We start from the raw sequence: 20816 nt of genomic DNA on the forward strand, positions 1-20816 counted from the left end.
TATTACATCTCTGCTCCGGCCTGCCATGCTTTTAAGAATGTATACCGCTGCTAGCTAAGACTAGTTTTTTTATTGTAAAAGCAAAAAGACAGAAGTTGAAAACTTTCAAAGCAGAGCATGCTGCAAGACAGGACAGAGGCTGTAATTCTCAATAGACTAAAAGCTGATTTTCAGTTAGGGTAAAGTAGAATATAGATAGTATCAGGTGTGAGTAAAAAATCAACCTCAAATCCAAACTTCCTCATTTCCCCAGCCAAGTAAAAGATTTAAAACGTTGCAAACTATGGGTTGATGACAAACTTTACCATGTCATACGTCTCTAGGAAGGCTCTTCACCTAAATCACAGATACATCAAGATACTTGTTTTTCTAGGTCTTCAGAGACCCAAAATAACATAAAAAAAACATGGTAATATTTTTTAAAAAGAGAAGTTCAGAATGCTCACCACTTTATGTAAATTGTTAAATGAATTAGATTTATTGGTAACTGCACAGCCAAATTCAAAACCTGAGTGACTGCCAGATCTCTACAGCACTGACTTATTCCTTTTCTCTTATCTATAGATCTTTTCAAGATCTATACAAGATCCTGGAGTGAAAGGAAAAACAAGTAAGAATTGCTTGGTTCAAAGAATGTACATTATCATGTTGTTTGATGATCCTTGTACAGGTTCAAAAGAAATTTTAGAGTGTTAAAAGCTATCAGTTTTTATTTCCTTTTGATTTTTAATTAAATCAAACAAATATCTGTTTGTAACCTGAGGGCAGAATTTCACATTTAAATTTTATGTTGTAGGAACAAAGGAAAATTTTTAAAGAGGAATCCTCTGCACATCAGAAGATTCTTAATCTATACAAAAACAGTAAAATTGACCTAAAACAAGATACTGTTGGAAATACTGTACTTAAATGATCGTACCTAGTACTACTAATTTATTTTAAATCACAGTCGATATTTTTAACTAGGAACACAAAATAAAATCATGCAAACAAAACCAGAGGAACCAGCGTGATGTTTATTAGTTTCCAAAAATACACGGTATCGTTAAGAACTTTTTCCTCCACTGTATAAAAGGATGCTTGGTTATTAGGTAACTGTTTTAGCTGTATGTACTGTGAGTTTTCTCATGTTCGGTGGCAGCTATGATAAATTATCCCCAGAAACTAGCTGCATCCAAGCTTGACTTAATGTTGTGCATATTTTCTCGACGTTGTTTGGTATAAACGTTTGCCTCTCCTTTCTGTAGTTGTCGCCTCAGAGCAGACTTCTGCTGTTTTGTCAGCTGACGTTTTATCTTCCTTTTCACCAGTTCCTACAAATAAATAAACAATTCAGTATCAGAAGTTTTTGAACATCATTTAGTACTAACATTACCATAATGATACTGTATTCTCAGTACTAACATGAACATGTGGTAGTGAACCTGTCGAGAAGACCACCATGCGCTGAGCAGCTGGTGATCCACACCAGGGTTAACTCGAGTTTGCCCAGGCCTGCCCTGTGCTGTGCTGCCCATACTGTGTGGCCCCAGAACCCCCTGTGGGGCTGCACAAATCCCTTGGCCTGGGGCAAACTCAGCCAGCTTCTTGGGACAGAGGAGCCTGCAGGCAGCTTCCGCCTGGTTCCAGTGATTACCACTGCTCTGTGGTCTTGCCTTTATCTAACAGAGCAGAAAGAAGTTATAATAAGAACTTCACCTCTTCTCAACAGCAGAAATTGAGCAAGCAGAGTTGTTTCTTTGTAAGAAAATCATGTAATTATCTCAACTGAGTGAAAGGGGAGAACCTCTGCTACAGACAAGGTCTACAGTATAGCTATGTGGTTTGGAGTCAGGGTCAGGGCTCTAGCATTTGAAGGGGTGTACGATCACCTGTGCTATTTTTTTTTTCTTTTAGCGTTAGCTCTAATAAAAAGCATCTTAGGTGATATCTTGCAGAGTTTAGGTGCCTTTCATTCAGGAATCATAATGAACCAGTACTTTTCAGTGCAAAACATATGCCTTCAGCAAAAATGATAATGTCCTGTGCTTGGAGATTTGACAAACATCTTGTAAGTAGAAAAAGGACCAAGAGAGTTTGCTCCAGCACAAGGAGAGATCTCCTTGTCCTTATCACAACCCATGAATATTTTTTACATCATCATGTTTTCTCCCCCTTTTTCCACCTGAGGACAGGGCTAAGAGAAGCATGGAGGAGCTGAGGTACCTGCTGGTGCAAAATTACCCCACAATCTAGTAACATTTCTTTTGCATTTACCCCAATTTCTCTTGCCTTGTTTTTTGTTTATGATACTGTCAGCACATTAAGTAGTAAGTTGGTAGTTAAGTCAGGAACCAGAAAGAATTCTTTTGGCACTGTTTAAAAACTGCTGTGACTAATACAACTAAATTATGCAAATACAAGGTAGTAAATAAATCCAGGTACCCAATGCTGATTTCAGTAAGAATGCTGTAGTAATTACATAGTATTCACCTGAATAGTAGTTTCCTAAGCTTTACCACATGCAGGTTGACTATCAAAAATGTGAATAAAAAGAGTAGTATAAGATCTGTCTTTCTTTCCTCGGAAGCTTAGCAGAACTCAGTATTTAAACAAGAGCATTTTGGAAATTAAATCTGTGAATGCTCTTTAAAAATATTCCAGAAGAAATTCCTGAGGAAAGCTGGTAAGAACTAGTTTAAACTGGGCCACTGATGTTTTTCTTCTGTCAGTAAGACAATTGTCATCCTCTGCTTTTTATAGGCAGAGCTCTGAAAGAAGGCTTCTCTACTTCTCCCACTTCAGTGGACAGATGACTTCCTTCACAGTTCATACAAGGCTCGCTAGAAGAAACTTTGCAATACAAATACCAGATATTTTCACTATGCAAAAATGTAAATTCACAAAATACTACTGCTCAACCACAGCATGCAAGTCTCACTAGTCTCTCCATCATCCTAAGCCTGACTGTAAGCAAAATGAATAAACAAATCTATCATTTATTATTTAAATTTTTGCATAGTTTGCATTATTTCCTATAATTAAATTGCAGCAGTCCCTACAAAGATTTGTACAAGCACAACAAGACATTTTATTTTGTCTGGAATAGCTTATTGTCTGTAACTCATAAGGCTTTCTTTTTGGCACAGTCACCCAGCTATGACTGCACCTACTGCTATTACTGCTATTGTTTATACATGCCCATATGAATTCCTTCTGTGTGTTTAATCTGGAAACCTGCTTATGTTTTAATGTGTTTCTTCATTGAGAAAGCTATATAAACAACAGAGAAGTGCTAGAAGCAGTAACAGGCATTGGCTCTAAGCAGCTCAGTGGGTCTTACTGCAGTGCCTTTTGTGTTTTTCGTTTTGCAATCACGTTCTAATGTTACAAATAGCTCATCATGCATATCCTTTCTTTAGTTCTAGTATTCAAAAGTTCAAATAAGATTTAACAATGGGCAGAAACATTTTACTTAGCGTAAGAGCATATAAATGGAAAGATTACACAAAGTAAATTGACACAGGATGTTTATGTGGCTGAATCTCTTGAAAGCTGCTTCTGCTTTTATCTTTCTTTTAGAACAGAATATTAGGTACTTAAATGCCATTTGAATATTTTAACAAGTTTGATGTGTCTGCCTACAGAAAAAACATGTGTTTGCTAAACAATCAGGAAGGTTTCTACAGTGAGTGACCACTGCTACCACCTACTGGTGTACAGAAATATAATTTCAAATAGGGATCTATAGGCGATTCCAAAAGAAATCCTACACATTTAGGTTAGCAAACTGAAAGGGAAAAAATATGTATCGCATGGATCAGAAGCCAGGCGATTCCTAGCATTTATCCTAGCATTTATCCTAGCTCTTCTTTACTTCATTTCATAATTCAAGGCTAATTCTTTTTCTCCTTAATAAGGCACAAGGCCATGTCCTACAGTAAGAACAGGGATGACTAACAAAAGTCTCTCTTTCCTTCACACGAAGTCCTGTAAAAGTCTTACACAACTTGCAAACATGCTGTTCCCTAACACATTTATTTATGCATAAAACTGGCCTTTCTTCCATTTAAAATTTAGACACACTCTTTAAAATGTGATAGAGGTAGCCATACTGGATAGTATACTGAGTAGGGATGAAGAAAGATGTAAAATTCTGCCACAAAGTATTGATTTATGTAATGCTGAAAGTCAAATTCATATTGCCAAAGACACCATGACTACAATGAATTCATATCTATGTTTCAGAAATGTGGTAAGAGATGTGTTAAAAAGACAGATGAAAAAAGGCCAAGTTAAATCTTTACTCACGCATGCAAATTTAAAATACAAAAACATTAATTATGGGCAACAGAATTGATTTCTAGCAACAGAAATGAAATTAAAGTTGCTAATGCCGGAGTAGAGCTTTTGTGAAAGAGCAAAGAACAACACATGAAGTACAGCACTGGATATAATTCACTTGTAAACATGTAGAAAGCATCAGACCTATTTTCTGTGAACATGGAACTACAAACCAAAGATGTACATAGTAGTAATCAATTAAAGACAGTTACTGCTAACTACGTATTTGTAAAAATATCTTCAACAGCTACGTCCTAAGATGGTATCAGAGTAAACTAGACAGTAGCAGTAATAATTACCGGTGGAATGGTTGAACAGCTCCCAACACTGCTGGTTGACGTACTTTTAGTTCTTGTTCTGTGCTCCGCAATATGAACCATACTGTCTTCATTTCTAAAATATGTAAATTAATGTTTTATTCCATTCAGTGAGCATCATGTTTCAGTCATTTTTTTGATATACAATCAAAAGTGCTAGCAGAACATTTGAGTACTACAGAAAGAACATTTACATTTGAAATATTAACACTAGTTCAAAAAACACATTTTATGACAGGAAGGATTATAGTGCAATAGCCACATACATACTACACAAAGTAGTGTAAGAAAAAGAAGCTTCAGAACACTAAAAAGATTAATTCAGATTCTGTACATTGCCTAGGCGTAGAATTTCACGAAAAAGGAAAAATTCAAAAAGAAAACAGGGTATATGAACTTTATATATGCATTCAGGTACATGGGGAGCTTGCAAACTAATAGTTTGAATTTTATATAAGAAGGGGTTAGCTTAAAGGTAAGAAGGAATTTCCAAGTGTGTCAGTAAAGGCATTAAAAGCCACATGGTATGACGTTCAGTAAAATATATTTGAATAATATATTCCAAAGAGCTTGTTCTTGCTAATTTCAGCCGAATGAGGGGCAGAGGCTGAGAAAGAGCACTCTAATTATAAACTCACTTGTCAAAGCTACTTAGCAGCAGCAGCGTTTTAATATAAAAAAAACCTTTTACTCACATTATTACTAGAAATAAAGAAAAAAGAAGAAAATTTCACCACACCACTAGACAGTAAATATAAGTATTTACCTGTAAGGTCTCAATTCCTTATTTAAAGTTGACAAGTCAACCAGATCAGGGCATTCATCGTTGTCCTTATCACTGCTGCCCTCTGTCTGATTTTCAGCAGCATTGTCAGGTATTCTTTTGTGCTCAGAAAAACCAAGTGCACAACTCTCTGCATCTTCACTGGACTTCGAAAGCACAGGCTGCCCTTCAACCTTTTCTAAGGCTGAACTCAACTCTGACATACTCAGTCCTTGTGAATTTTCACTACTTTCTGTGGCTTCAGCATCTTCACTGTGATAACAAGTCTTCAGAGGTTCTGCTTTCAGAAACCACTTCATATATGAAGTCTGCATTGTTTTCTTTATCTTGGCTGAGGAAGTTGGCGTTACTTTCAGCATCTTCTACAAATTCCCTCTCCTCTGTTGTATGATCATCCTCATCAGAGCACTCTGGGAAAAGCAGCTCATCATCTTCCTGCATTTCCTTTGTATAACCACTGGCAGCAATCTCTATGTCAAGAGAACTCTCTCTCCTGAAAGAAATAGAAGTGAGCTTTCTTTTAATATATCAAATCATTATGCTGTATTTTGGATTAAAAATACTATCCAGTTAGACTATAATTACCATGCTATTAACAAAAAGAGTATACTCCATTGGAACATAGGTAACATATTACAGTGCAGGGCTTTGGGTAGTTAGCAGAATGTAGCCTGACAGAACCAGACTTTCATACAAGATGATTCCATCTTCATAATCAGCACTTACTGAAAGCAAACAATTTGATTTTAACAAATATAATACTTAAATTATGCTTGTGCAAACAGAACGATGAAGGACATGTTGACACACACACAGACAATTCCCCTTTGAGAAAGGGCTCAGAGTGATATAAAACCCTTTTAACTGAATCAGCTTTGCTCTTAAAATATGTGAGAAAATTGTTTGCTTTTCAAAAGGGACAAGCTACAGTAGGAAAATTTTGAAGATAATATTTGAAGAGGCGGTCACCACATGTACTAGCATTTTGAAAATTAAATTTAAAATTAAAAACTAAGTTAATACTTGATCCCCCAGGACTGTTAAATATGGTTTTAAGAGTCAGAGAAACTAATTCTGCGTCACCGTAACATTTACGGCATTTGGATGTATCTCCTTCCCCTAGCTGCAAGAGGTAAGACAAAGGAGACAGCAGATTTTAAGACGTGCTTCAGTTTTTGGAAACCACTTTTAGTAACTGCCAGTGAAGAAAGTATGTATCCTTTTTACTGTAAGAATGACAAAAATATTTCAAATTGGCTCTTTTTCCCCCTGTTCACTTCTAAAATCATCTCTCAGAGGCATCCATTTTTCTCAGAAAACCAACGTAACTACCATAACATGGGGGAATTACGAGTCAGCTGGCATTTTTTACCTGATATCTTGGAATGATGGGAAGAGCTCACTCTCATAGTTGAAGCATTTCTTAAAAAACTCCTTAATGCAGTTAACATCCCTGTCAAAATACCTGTTTAAAAAATACAGAATTGTAAAAATGCAATAATCAAGGAAATTAAGTCTACTGGTATGACAAACTTTTACTCTACTTTCTTGCCTTTTATTTGAATATTAATAACCATCAGTGACTCGAAGTGAGAAAGTACACGTGTAGGTATACATACATAAATGCAGATTATTTCTATTCATTTCTTAATTGAAAGAAATAATATTAACTGAGAAGCAATTAATTACACATTTATCCTAAGGAGATTTCTACTCATTCATGAAACAAATTGCATTTGTAATGTATGGTGAAAACAGTAGAAAAAGAATTTGAAGCAGGCTTATGAAAACAAATCATGGTTGACTATTTGTTGTTATCAGCACTTAACTGGTTTATTTTGCATACATCATTTGTACGTACCATTCAGCATTTGGATGTGATGTTGATATCATCTGAGGGAAATCAATCATAGTGACATGATCATCATTATCCAGTATGAGATTAAATTCATTGAAATCCCCATGAATCAAACCATGATTGCCAAGTTTTACAATTAGATCCATTAATTCACTGTAGACAGCGGCAGGGTCTTCGATGTGGTGTACTTGGCATCTGGAAAGTTAAATAAAAAAGAAAATATCCTGAACCCTGAAGGAATTAATTTAAAAATATAGACAAGGCATATGAGTTACATCTGAGAGAATGACAGGGTCACAATTTGAGTCGTAAGGGATCTCCAGAGGTTACTAGTCCAATACTCTGCTCATAGCTATGTCAATTCTGAGATTAGATGAGACTAATCAGAGCTCTACCAATGCGGGCTTGAAAGTTTCCAGGGATGGAAACATACTGTGCAATCTCCACCACACTGCCCTCATGGGGAGAAAGCTTCTCCTATCTCCAGGTTAAATCCCTCGTTTTAACTAAAGCCCTTTGTCTCTTGTACTCCTATCAAACACGATGGTTATGCTGCCTAATTTAAACAATGGATCAGCGAATTTTTATGTCTGGATTGTTTTAGGTAACTTAGGTCTTCTTGTATTCAAATGCCATTCAAATGTCTCACAAAAAAGTGTTTTCAAGACTAAGCTGGGGATAAGGCAAAGCCAAAAAAAAAAAAAAAAAAAGCTTAAAGCACTCCAGAATATACTCCAGCATAAACTCCAGAATAAAAGCAAAGTATATGTTTTGCCCCAAAAGTGCGCAGAATAGACATCACCTTATTTTTACAAGCAGAATAAATAGGCAGCTGTCTTATTATACCAGGAGCTGTCAAGAAGCCGTCATTTACAGCTAATTTGTGATATATTTTGGCCTGAATGCAACACTGTAGTGTTATGAGAACATATCAGTTGCACATACAAACAAAACACAATGGAATTCAAGCAGCTCTGTAATAGGCTGCTGTTGAATATTTTCATATTAACAGCAAAATTAATTGGTGACATTTCTTATAGCCAGAGGTCTGTATCATAAAATATATCATTTGTTCTTTGAATTTGGAAGTCATCTAAACTGGTATCTTCTGAGATGCTGATCACCTGAAATAATTTCTCATCTAGTACAGCATCTCCTTCAGGAAATGCTTAGTTAAAATTGCAGAACTGGGATAGCATGGTAAGCCTCACCTGCAATGCCCACATGTAACTTTAAAGCTTTCTGTCTACAGGACAGATGTGGAACTATTTAACAAAGGCGGGGAAATGGGATAGAATAAAGTCTTAAAAGGCACTTCTTCAATGTAACTCTTCAACTGTATACTTTGGGATTAATTACACTGAACCTTTGTTACTGTACATTATACAGAGTATCAAATAGCTATTTTGCATTCTGCTATGGAAACAAAACAAGCCATTCATTCACATACAAAATTCAACATTTTTTCATGTTTCTGGATGTTGAAAAACTGAAGAAAAGTAATCTTCCTTGAGCAAAAAACAGCGTTCAATGCACACAAATACATAAAATAAAAAATAAAACAAACAAAAAACAAACACCCCCCAAAAAAATCAACACAGAAGTTCTACAATGGCAACTGTACAAGTTGTAATCCTACCTGAATCTTTACCACAACATGGATCATGAACTGGAGCTCAGAACGTGGAGGATACACAACTCAATACTGAATATTTGATATACTGAATATATCAATATTGAATATCATTGAATAGATAACATATAGAACATAAAATTTCTGTGTAGAAAATGGTTGTAGCACTAACCTCTGTATCACATTGCTCCTCTGATGTATTCCGTACTTAAAAAAAAAAAAGTCTATTTCCACCAGTCTTTTTGGACAAAGAGAGTATGTTTTTAGTTTTCCTTCTCTCACCAATTTCTCCAAATATAATGAAGCAGAACCCTAGCTGTTCTGGGCCTGACTTTATTCATGCTTTATTCAGCATGATCAGAACTGACTCACACGATAAGGAAAAACGTCATCCCTGCTGTCTTACTGAACCTATCGTTGTTAGGGTTTCTGTAAAACAGACTTCAAGCTTCCAAACTTACTAAGGGTAGCCATCAAGGAGTTCCATAATAACTGCATGCCTGTTGTAGTCTACAGGTTTTGGAACAGGAAATCCTCTGTCATACAAAGCCTGGAAAGAGACAACATATTGAAAAAATAAAAGATAACCATTAAGAAAACATTACATACCTGACAAACTACAAATATAAGATAAGCAGTTAAGCACCATTGCGGAAGCAGCATCCTACACATTATTCAACTGCTAACTGTAAAAGTCAAATCATGTGCTTAAGGAGGAAGAGCAATCTGAACTTTCACTACTAACTATGCTTCTGTATTTTCCAGAGTTTAGTTATCCTGCAGGTGGCAGGAAAACACAACAGGATAGAAAAACAGCAGAATCGTATCTGGTCTGTTAGCTTAAGAAACCACCAGCAGATAATTGGGAATAGGGTGTTAGAAAAAGGTTCAACAGTTCTTGTAAATACAGTTTGGCCTGGTCAGGTAATCCACACTCAGTCTCAGTAAGGCAAAAGTTTCTTCTTAAATATTAATATCCAGTATTACACTACATTAAAGATTAACTAAAGGTAGGCCATAGTATTTTGTAGCTCTGTTAGCTTGCTCTAACCATATTTACCAAATCATTCACTTGATTCACAGAATGGCTCAGGTTGGAAGGAACCTTAAAGACCACCTGGTTCCACCCCTTCTGCCATGGGCAGGGACACCTCCACTAGACCAGGCTGCTGAAAGCCCCATCCATCCTGGCCTTGAACACCTCCAGGGATGGGGCATCCACAGCTTCTCTGGGCAGCCTATGCCAGTGCCTCACCATCTTGAGCACAGAATTTCCTCCTAGTATCTAATCTCAATCTACCATTATTTTAATTTAAAACTGTTACTCCTTGTCCTATCACAACACTCCCTGAAAGAGTCCCTCCCCAGCTTACCAGTAGGCCCCCTTAAGTACTGCAGGCTGCTATTAGCATTCCCTTAAGCCTTCTCTTCTCCAAGCTAAATAACCCTGACTCTCAGCTTTTCTTCACAGGAGAGGTGCTTCACCCCTCTGATCACCTTTGTGGTCCTCCTCTGGGCCCACTCTAACAGCTCCACATACTTCTTGTGCTGGGGGCCCCAAACCTGGATGCAGCACTCCAAGTGGGGCCTCACAAGGGCAGAGCAGAGGGAGACAATCACCTCTCTCCACCTGCTGGCCACTCCTCTGTTGATGCAGCTCAGGAGGCTGCTGGCCTTCAGGTATGCAAACAAATACTTCTGGCTTATGTCAAGCTTTTCATCCACCAGAACATCCAAGTCCTTCTCTGCAGGGCTGCTCTCAGTGTGCTCTCCTCCCAGTTTGAAACTCATCGCTTACAGACCTAACAAATACTCTGTAATTATGTTTGTGGAAGTGATCCAAATTGACAAGACTAAAATACTAGTAGATACTTCACGAATTTTCCCTAGCATATAGTCTTTCCTAAGACAAGGTTAAGTGAAATGGCGATAGTTTATTCACTGCCTTTATTAAGACTCAGATGACTGGACAGCTTCACCTGAAATTTTATGGAAATTGCTTCAGTTCCATACGACTTCCATGGCAAAGTTTGATTTTGTCACTTGAAAGTATACAAAATGCATCAGCACTGTCATTCTCTGAAATGTATACTTTAAGTCCACTAAAAAAAACAAATAAAAAGCATACATCCTAACATATACTGCAAATATGAAGTGATGAGAAGATAATCTGAGAAGTACATTCCAGACTATTACATCGTTGTTAATATGGTGCAAACAACCACCTACCTTCATGTAGGCAAACTCTTTCATTGCTGCTAGCCGGGATAAATACAGCCATGACATTTTGTGCCTGTGCTTATGGTAGTCACGCTTATTTTTCAGGCTGCGAAAGGAAGTTCTTCCAAGCCTGTGCAATTTCATTGCAAACTGCTGCTCGTCTTCATTTGCAACAATATAAATATCTAGGAGAAAAAACAGCAGCACAGATCTGAGAAATAAATGGTATCTGACAGGTATATAATGCAACAGTGCAGTGAGAAATCGGTTACTTGACTTCTTGTAACTGCTATTTCTGGAATAGCAAAGTCTACTACACTTCTTTTCACAGAAAAGACAACCAAATTTGTATATTATGTATTACAAATCTGAACAAGAAGAAGTCATTGGTGAAGAGATTATGCTGCTCCACTAGTAGAATATCATAGAATCATTACGGTTGGAAAAGACCTCCAAGATCATCTGGTTGAACCATCCATCTGATCTGAAACATATTTCAGACTAGGGGATAAGAAGTAACTTAATGGCACACTAGAAAAGACTTCTCCTGACTGGACAGAAAACTCAAGGTACCTCTTACTTTAAAACAGTGTTAGCAATTGGCTATGTTTCATTTTTACCATTTGTCCCCAATAATCCTCTTTTTTTTTTTTTTCGTCATTTTTTAATGACAAAAGACATGCTGTGACAAATTACAATCAACATATGAGCATGAGAAACCAAGATAGCACTCCAATAGTTTGGACTGTATATTACTTTTTTTTTTTTTTAGGTGGGATGAAATATTTGATGTTAATCTTTTTGACAGAAGGCTTCAAAATTCTTTGCAAGTCACAAGACAACTGTCACCTGTTTGCAAAATACCTTTTAAGGAACCATCCAAGAATTGTACAAAATGGTCAAAGTGGAACAACACTTGTGAAAAAAATCAGATGTAGTCAAGACTCACACAGAACTTGAAGTGACCATAAATTTTGGTGTTTGACAGATTAACTGATGTGACTATCCAAAGGTAAATTCACCAAGTTTCCAACAAATTAACAAAAATACAGACCCATTTCTTCTAAAAAAAAAAATTATATACTGAAAACACTTTTTTAAATTACCTGATTCTTTGCCAACACCCATCTGGTTTCCAACAGAACTGATGACTTGCCGGGAAGACAGAGTTCTCAAGGCAAGGTAATCATATCCTGCCTTAGTTAACCGATAGCCCTGGACAGCTAGGAAAAAATAAATTACACAACATTTCATTCCATATTATGCATGTGTTTCTTTTAAAAGAAGTTTCATTTTGGTCTCTCTTATTTTTTTTTCCTGCTTATGGTACACAACACTCAAATAGTATTTTCACTGTTGGCTAGTATCAACCCAACTTGACAGTAAGTTTAAATTCGTGCAAGCCTTTTGAAAACTAACTGGATAAAAAGTAGACATTTTGTTAGCCCCTTGGTAACGCAGGCAGTGACAATGGTTCAAGTTGCATAGGATTACTTTGAAAGATGATTACTTAGGAGACACGGCAAGGATTCAGGATTGTTTCAAAGACCTAAACCAAACCTTAATGGTCTGAAAAACGGAGACAAAAAGGAGATGAATTTCATGAAGACTCCCACATTGTGCTTGCAAAGCCAGATGCAAGTGCAAGACTAAAGGAAATCCAACGCTACTAACAGAATGGGACAGAATAAATACTACTTTAGTGATTGTTCCTGACCGGCTGAAGGTATAAGGCTTTTGCAGTCCGCTCCAGTTTGTCTGCTGTAAGACTGTAACACATTTGGGCTGATCCCTATGTGAACTTAAATACTACCTTAGCTAACAATTATTTATTTTATCCACGAATTTGGACGAACGAATCCATGAATTTCAGAAATCACCAACACCATTTGTTGCTGAAGGAGTTCACATTCCCCAGCTAGCCCCAAGGCGAGACGGGGCTCACAAACGCCCCGGATACCCGAATGACCAAGCTACCGCACTTCTGCGGCGCTGAAGAACCGGGAGGGCCGGGAGGAGGCTCCCAGCGCAGGCCCCACACTCACTTTTGGTCCGCTCGTAGGCCAGGAGCTTGTGCTTGGCCAGCTCCCGCAGCACCTTGTTGCAGCCGCCGTGCTTCAGGCTGGCGATGGGCGCCACCAGGCTGCCAGGCACGATCTCGTGGTTCTTCATGCCCATCTCCACCTGCCGGGGGGCGAGAGGGAACGGTCGGCGGCATCAGCGGGGAGGGGACGGGAGGGGAGGGGGGGGAGCTGCGCCTTCCCTTCCCTTCCCTTCCCTTCCCTTCCCTTCCCTTCCCTTCCCTTCCCTTCCCTTCCCTTCCCTTCCCTTCCCTTCCCTTCCCTTCCCTTCCCTTCCCTTCCCTTCCCTTCCCTTCCCCTGTCCCCGTCCCGTCCCGTCTCACCGCGGTGAGCACCCTGAAGTGCTGCCCGCTGAGGTACCGCAGCACGGCCACGTTCAGCTTCCCCATGGCGGCCGCGCCCGCACCCCCCTCACAGGGCTGGCCGGCCTCACGCGGACGCACCGCGCATGCGCACGCCCCCCTCTCCCCTACCTCGCCCTACCGGCGGAGCTTGTTTTGGGTCCTGGCAGCTACATAGAGACGCGTGTCCTCCGATGTATCTTCGCATACCGAGCCGGTAGCAAAGTCACTTACAACTCAAAATAGAGACAAAACAAGCCTCTACGAATCGAGACAGAATAAGCCTTAAGGTGATGGCTTAACCCCTCGCTCTACTCTAAAAGAGTTAATGGGGTTGCATGTGTATCTGCCCAGACCGATCCAGTGGGAACACCACCCACGGCACCAGACACCCAGAGCGCTGCCCCCCGGCTGCAACTGCGCATGCGCGGCCACCGCCCACGGCCATGAGGGTGTGTGTGTGTGGGGGTGGAGGCTCCCAGTGCGCATGCGCCTGGCAGCCCCGCTCGGTGCGCACGCAGAGGGCAGTGGGGCGGGGCGGGGCGGTTCCAGACCCGGGGGTTGCGGGTTCGAGTCCCGGGGCGGACACGTTTCTTCGCCGTGACACCCCGTTATTGCCATAACTAATACCGGGGCCCAAAGAGGCAGAAATACAGCTGCAGCCATCCCATCCGTGTGTGGTTAGGTAGCAATACCTGGGAACAAATCATGTCTAACCTGCGGTGTGATGTTGCTCACGGAGGCTGGTTTTCCATTATATGTTATCACGGTTACCTCTGTCTGCACCGGTTAACGCGAAAACGCCCAGCAATGTTTCTCAGGCGCTCAAATTTTGCTCGAATTTTGCAAATTTTAGCTGACAGAGCTGCAGCTCGCGAACCGCTGCCTCTGGGGGGCGGCAGTGTTTTAGAGATGAAACTGAAGTGTTTTTTGGTGGTGGTTCCTTCCCCCTCCGTCCTGCAAGATGGCATGGCAGAGAAATTATTTTCTGGTTTCTCATGTAGGTCCTCGTGTAGTCCTTCTTATAAGCTGCCTATATGGACTAGTCTATAAAGTATTTCTGCTAGAAACATGAGGAATATGTGACTGCAACGTGAGTATCCAAATGAGGTAACTCCATGCAAAAAAAGGGGATGTTAACTCCCTGTATAATCAGCTAATTAAGAGGCTGGCTGTTTCAATATATGCATAATATAGTGGACAGTAAGGCTATCCAGAATTTAATTCTTGGCTCTTAAGGCATCTGGAAAGTTGAATTTGTGAAATCAGATCTTAAATTTCAGCATGAACAGACGAACAGTTCAAACAAACAAAAAAGCAAAAAACAAAATGTGATCTTAAAGTCAGAAGTTTAACCATGAAACTTCTCTAGAAGTCTGTACTGATGTAACTGTTAATAAGCACTGTAAAAAATACTGTTATTTTTGACTGGTCAGTATACTTCTAAGGACCTGGCTGACATCATGAAGAATACACATAAGTACATTCAAATTTTTGTATTTTTAAGCATTATAGGTTTCACCCATTTTATATGCATGCATGTATATGTGTATGTACATGAATGATCATTGTGGTGTCAGAAAAAACTCAGTGTTTATAAAGTTTTTCTAATGAATAGCAGAATCCATGCCAAGTGTACAAATGCTGCACATTCTCTTCTGCAAGGAGTTTTATAAATCCCCAAAAGCTGTAGGTTAGTGTAAGGTTTGAACAGTGCAGTTCATATAGTGGGCTCTTTCATAGTAGTTTTAGGAAACTACTGTTCTCAAGATAGATATGAATGCTTAGCAGTTTTATTGCTTCAGGTGTTCCGTTTCAAATGAAAATTAGTAATAAACCTAAAGGGAATAGATTGTGGGAGCGTTAAAGTTTATAGTTTAGGTAATTGCTAAGGTGTGTGAATTAGTAAAAAAAAAAAAAAAAAAGTAATTGCTGTATGTATAAAGAGCCCACAGTGGTGGCTCTATGTTACCTACATGTTTATATCTGGAATTTTAGATCAGCATTTGGCACTTGTCAAGGAAGTGTTTAGTCACTTCATGAGCCTTAGTTGGTGGTCAGACAGCTCCATTTGCATTGGAGTTGAGGCTTGTCTGATACGTGTGAGGTCTAGCTGGGGTCTATTCCCCCATCGTAGCTGAAAACAGCCTCCAAAAGGCTGTAAAGCAGGGTAGTGGATATTTTTAGAGTGGATAACATGGGAACCTTTCAGCTTTAATTCAGTGATACAGAATATTTAACACTTAAGTCTTTCCTAAAATACTTACTAATTCAGCTTTTCAGATTCTTTTATTTGTTAAAAACTATAGGGCTTGCAAAGCACACCATTATTTTAATGCTCATGTTGAGCAGTATGTAAAGCTTAGTGCTCGTGCAGTACATTAGTGAGGTTTCTTTCCACACATGCAGGCTTCTCAGCTCTGCCTCATCGTGGTGGTACTGCTCTCATTAGTAGGGATAAACATAAAGTCTGAAAGGTTGGCTCGTTTGCTAAGCTAGTTAAGTTTCTTATGTTTGGTGAGAGACTTCCAACAAGTTCTATACACGGTAGTGTGTTTTTTAGACATTAAACATTTAACATTAAAGGCAGGTAACAGCCCCTTCCTGCAGACTGAGTGGTGCTAACTTAAGGTGTGTGGCAGTCAGAGGTGGGTACAAGTTGATGCCATGTGGTAAAATTGTATACATGTATATGCCATTGGCAGTTCTTCTGACTGGTTACTAAGGTTCTGTAAGCCAAATTCTATAATCATCAATCATCTGTTGTTTGCAAATGTCTTAAGGAGGGCAGTCATTTTTCTTTGTCATTGTGATAACTGCTTAGTTTTCAAAAAAGGAAGGAAAGACAGAGAGCTTTATTATTATTATTATTATTATTATTATTATTATTATTATTTGAATTTGAATTTGAATTGCTGTCCAGCCAGAGACATGGGTGCAGAGGGAGTTTGTCTGTCAGATGCCATTTAGAGAGCTCTGGTACATAAATTAGAGTGGAGAGATCAGAATGAGCCTCGATACTACTTCATTTATTTGATCACAGTGTGGGGAGAATTGAGACTTTGAAGCCAGTTTCTATGTGTTCAGATGGAGAATAAAACCATGAGAAGAAAAAGAGTAGAGCTCTCTCCTGGGCATAGAAAACTGGCAGGCTGTGATAAAAGCGAGAGCTCTCAAAACCTTCCTATCAAACCTCAAACTTGGACCTGTCATTTTCTGGATGGCCAGTTTCCTGCCAGCCCACCTATTAGGTCATTAGAGATTGGAGGTATGTCCCTTCTAGGCCCTGGGTAGACTACCAGAGGGGCAGTGTCTAGCATCAAATGAACCTAGCTGCTCATTTTTGAAGTAGTAAGGACCTAGTGTCAGAAACTGGTTTTGTTATTTGAGCCAGGTTCTACTGACTGCATATGATTGACTCCAAGCCTGGACAGATATTCTCTCCACTTGAATACGTCTTTTACCAGAGCATAACAATCAATTAACAATCAATTAACAATCGACCTCATCGCAGTCTACAACTTCCTAGTAAGGGGGTGTCGAGAGGAAGGAGACCTTTTCTCCATTAACACCAGCAACAGGACCCGCGGGAACGGGGTTAAGCTGAGGCAGGGGAAGTTTAGGCTTGACATCAGGAGGGGGTTCTTCACAGAGAGGGTGGTTGCACACTGGAACAGGCTCCCCAGGGAAGTGGTCACTGCACCGAGCCTGATTGAATTTAAGAAGAGATTGGACTGTGCACTTAGTCACATGGTCTGAACTTTTGGGTAGACCTGTGCGGTGTCAAGAGTTGGACTTGATGATCCTTAAGGGTCCCTTCCAACTCAGGATATTCTATGATTCTATGAATTTACGCTGACATACTTCTCAATTTTTATGTTTTTCCACCTGTAGATTGCATCTCACTGTAGGTTGCATTTTAGTCTCCTAATTTATTCCCTGATTTTTATTTTTATTTTTGTACCACCTCATTAGTGAATGTAGAAGAAAATGCATACTAGCTGGGCTGCATCCGGAAGTGCAAACCAAAGTGCTATAGATAGCATGAATGTAGGAAAAACACACTTCATTGTCTTAATGAAGAAAAATAAGCTTTAAACTGACTTTAAATATGTCATAAGACTTCATGGTATTAGAAAACATGCTAAAACAGGCTGAAAAAACTATTATGAATCTCTCGTTTTCCAATACATTCTTAGACCAAATCCTTTGAGATTCAGAGCTATTGTCCTCACTTTAATGTGACCTTCTTTAATGCAACCTTATAATACCTTGAATATACATCTCTATGAGCCTGTGATAATATTAAACAATCATAAAGTCAATTGTTTTATAACTATTACATTATGAATTCTTTGTGTTTGTGGTACACTGAAAATTTGTTCATTGATCTTTTGCTTAATTCTACAGATACTTTTCTTACTACAGCCTGCATACAGAATGTTCTTTAAATGAGCACAGAATGTGCTTCAGGTAATTTAAAGGCTTCCTGGCTATCTTAAAAATTATATTGATTTTCACCTTGAATATTCACCTGTCCTTTATTTTTAGAGATATACAGGGAATGTGGGAGGGGAAGTGCGCCTTTTCCCCTTTTTTTTTTTGTCACTCAGCACAAGGACAGTTATTGCCCAGCAATAACAGTATGTTCCATTTAGAGTCCAAAGCACTAATATCATTACTTTTTCTCTAGCTTTGATGTAAAAAAGATCCTGATTGTGGTTACAGAATCATAATCCTTCAGTATTTATTTTGAGGAGCTGTGAAGCCAACTTTTAACTGCCTTTGTATTCTACAGCTTTTTGTTTACAGCCTTTCTTCCTCTCTTTTTTCAATCTTATTTTTAGAAAAAATATAATAATGTTGCTGATAAGAGAAATGTAGCAGTCTTTCAGGCAAGTAAGAATAACCAGTATTAAACAAAAGGTAGAAAATCAGAAAACTATTGGCTAAAAGCTGCTATCTTGAAATGAGACTTGTTTGTTTTCAATAAGTAATTTTCTTATTTCTCTTCAAGAATGAAAGATTCTCAGTGAAAGCTAGTAGTTAAAATTAATATCCACTTGATGTGAAAATGGAACAAACATCAGAAGGACCAAGCATTTTGCTTGGCTAAAGAAACTGCAGTTCTCAAGGTAGGATAATAATTCTAAGTGAAAAATTTTCGTTTTTAAATACTTTTAATATTTCACTTTTAGAATTTGCATTTGCTTTCAAAAAGCAAATGTGGTTGGATTAGAAGGGTGTAAACTTGTACGTTCTCGTTTATTTTTAAAAGTGTTAACTTAGGATTTTTTTATTTTTATTTTTGAACAGAGGAGGAATTTATCTACGTTGGGAATTTGTTAATAGATAATTGATGTATACAATGGATATGCATATACCATTTGGATTTTTTTTCTACTGTAGCTTCACGCAATTTTTGGCATTGTAATCTTTCAAGATGTCAATGCTTCTTTATACATTTCATGCGCTTATATGTAAAGTATGTTTAAATAAGCCACTGTTTTCAGTAGATCCTGCTTTTTCAGTGAAACTCGCGTTTTGAATATTGTGGTTGTCAGAATTCTGAAGCAGCAATGCAATAAAAGAAGTTGTATAAGATCTTTTATATACAGAAACCTAGATGTACACTTTGCATATATGTACAAGTGCTTTTCTCTGGTTACAGTGTTTGCAGTCTAGTGCTAGTAATCTTTACTATGAAAGGACTTTCTATTTTTAATCCTTTAGATAATTTTTCTTTATAAAGAAATATAATTAAAAGTGACTTTATTGCGAACAGTTTTGAAGTGCTGAAATTACACATGCTGCCTATTTTTCAAAGCCTGTTACTGCTAATGAGTTTTTTATCATTATTCTGCAAAGAATGGTGATGTTATGAATTGGTATGTTATATTGTCAACAAGCATTGTTTTTGAAGAAAAGGTTTGAAGATATTCAAAACTATCACTGTTGCAACAAATCTATTGCTTTCTTTTAAATAGTTGCGCCATCCATTACAGTCCTTTGAATTCTGACAGTAATTCAGGCAAACAGGAGGAACCAAAGACCAGATGATGCTTGTGTAGCAGGCATTTTTCTGTTCATTGCCAAGTGCACAGTTCACTGTTCGGTCACCTGTGTCGGCTGGTTTAGTGCCTTTAATGCAGTTCTCTGCATGCTCCCTATTCTATAAAGCTTACTTGGGGACTTCAGACATGGCCTGTCTTATTATTCCCTAAGGAAGGGTAAGGCCTTTACTGTCCAGCTGGAAGGATCACTAATTAGAGCCCTTGCTTTGGCACAGAGTGTGTCAAGCCTGCAAGCCTTCCTGCTGGGATCAATGGCATTCATGTTTGCTTTCATGAATGCACAATGGACAGGGATCTTGGCAAAGAACTGCCTATTTAGCTTGTGCTGAGAAGCTGAGTCTTCACAACATTTTAAAGTAATTGTAGAGGTAGAAAGGGAGCTATAAGAATACACCCTTATTATTCTGCTCAAAAAAAAAAAAAAAAAAAAAGAAGAAAAGTATTCTCTCTAACGAGAATCCAATCCGCAGTCAAAACCCAGCATATATTTTTGCCCACATAATGCTCGTAAAGAAATTTAGAGTCATTACTCCTCTATGCTTGCAACTTTCTGAGAATTTAGGATACATTTGTATTTTAACCATCTATAAAAATTTAAAACTTACCTTGCAGTAAATGCAAACTCTGTAAGCAATATGATTAATTCAGACTATGTGTGAGGTGTTGCCATTAATAAATAATGGTTATTGGCAGGGCAAATGCTTCATTTAATTCTTTCTTTTTTTCCTCTTTCCCTTTAGAGACAGGTATGTTTCTGCAAAGGGGGTAAGATTTTTAAAATGAGCTTGTTTTGGCATGTATTTTTCATGGAAATACAGACTTGGGTCTGTATTCTGGAGTGTCTCTTCAGGGGTCACCCAAATACACCATGAATATTATTTACCAGTAAAACAGCTTGACCGTGGCAACTGCCAGGTGCCCACCTAGCCTCCTCCAGCCTCCCACACCCTGTCCTTGACAGGGCAGGGTGGAAAAGCTCCTAACCTGTGATAAGAACATGGAAATCACCAATTACCATCATGGCCAAAAAACCCTTGACTGGGGACATCCAAGTGCCGTAGCAGGTCACCAACCAGTTCTTCGTGGATGGTGAGGGCCACATCCTGCTCCCCGTCCCCTTCCACCAGTTCTGGGTACTGGGTATCCAGAGAGCAACCAGTTTTGCCGCTAAAGACTGAGGCAAAG

The 20816-nt window shown here is 38.6% G+C and overlaps 1 long non-coding RNA gene and 1 pseudogene across 1 annotated transcript; one reads left to right on the plus strand and one right to left on the minus strand.

Annotated features, from left to right (window-relative positions):
* Window positions 1-994: 994 nt before the first annotated feature.
* On the minus strand, window positions 995-13683 carry LOC139999123 (serine/threonine-protein kinase RIO2-like; annotated as a pseudogene).
* A 101-nt stretch (window positions 13684-13784) lies between these two features.
* Window positions 13785-19503, plus strand: LOC139999126 (uncharacterized). Its single transcript, XR_011804218.1, has 4 exons — window positions 13785-14650; window positions 17968-18030; window positions 18575-18692; window positions 18874-19503. It is a non-coding gene; the product is annotated as an uncharacterized lncRNA (long non-coding RNA).
* Window positions 19504-20816: the final 1313 nt, after the last annotated feature.

Source organism: Anas platyrhynchos, chromosome 20 (assembly GCF_047663525.1).
Source record: "Anas platyrhynchos isolate ZD024472 breed Pekin duck chromosome 20, IASCAAS_PekinDuck_T2T, whole genome shotgun sequence".
Lineage (NCBI taxonomy): Eukaryota > Metazoa > Chordata > Aves > Anseriformes > Anatidae > Anas > Anas platyrhynchos.